A 1,107-nucleotide genomic window follows, 5' to 3' on the forward strand; every position below is an offset into this window, starting at 1 on the left:
AGGTTGTACTTTAGCCCTCATAGACTTGTTTTAACTTTCTTCAACTTCACCTTGACCTTGCATATGAGCAAGGTGGCTTGTTCCACAATTGGTCTCTGGCCTTTTGCTGACTGATGATATTGAGCTTTTCCATAGTCTCTTTCCACAGATGTAGTTGATTTGACTCCTGTGTCGTCCATCTGGCAAGGTCTCACATGTATAGTCACTGTTTATGTTGTTGAAGAAAGGTATTTGCAATGAAGAAGTCATGGGTCTTGCAAAATTTTATCATGCAATTTCTAGCATTGTTTCTATCATCAAGGACTTATTTTCCAACTATCAATCCTTCTTCTTTGTTTCCAGGTTTCACATTCCAATTGCCAGTAATTGTCAATGCATCTTGATTGCATGTTTGATCAATTTCAGAAATGGGTAAAAAAAATCTTCAATTTCTTCATCTTTGTTCTTAGTAGTTGATGCGTATATTTGAATAATAGTTGTATTAACTGGTCTTCCTTGTAGACATAAGGATATTATCCTATCACTGACAGTGTTGTACTTCAAGATAGCTCTTTTTGTGATGAATGTGACTCCATTCCTCTTCAGTTTGTCATTCCTGGCACAGTAGACCATGACTGTTTGATTCAAAATGGCCAATACCAGTCCATTTCAGTTCACTAATGCCCAGGAGTGCTCCCTGCGGCAGCACCTATACTAAAATTGAAACGATACAGAGAAGATGAGCATGGCCCCTGCACAAGGATGACATACGAATTCATGAAGCATTTCATATTTTTTGGAGCCCTGGTGGCTCAGTGATTAAGAACTTGGATGCTAACCAAAAGGTCGGCAGTTCAAATCCACCAGCCACTCCTTGGAAACCTTATAGGGCAATTCTACGCTGTCCTATATGATCTCTGCGTGGTTGCTATGAGTTGGAACTGACTCGACAAGCACATAACAACAATAACAACAATGCCTAGGATATCAGTCTTTATGCATTCTATTTCATTTTTGACAACTTCCAATTTTCCTAGATTCATACCTCGTACCTTCCATGCTACAATTATTAATGGATGTTTGCAGCTGTTTCTTCTCATTTTGAGTCATGCCACATCAGCAAATGAA

The 1,107-nt window shown here is 38.8% G+C and overlaps 1 non-coding gene across 1 annotated transcript; it reads left to right on the forward strand.

The window, feature by feature from the left end:
- Positions 1-669: 669 nt before the first annotated feature.
- On the forward strand, positions 670-776 carry LOC111819591 (U6 spliceosomal RNA). The gene has a single exon (XR_002823177.1). It is a non-coding gene; the product is annotated as a U6 spliceosomal RNA (small nuclear RNA).
- Positions 777-1,107: the final 331 nt, after the last annotated feature.

This window comes from Trichechus manatus, unplaced genomic scaffold (assembly GCF_000243295.1).
Source record: "Trichechus manatus latirostris isolate Lorelei unplaced genomic scaffold, TriManLat1.0 scaffold00012, whole genome shotgun sequence".
NCBI classification, from domain to species: Eukaryota; Metazoa; Chordata; class Mammalia; order Sirenia; family Trichechidae; genus Trichechus; species Trichechus manatus.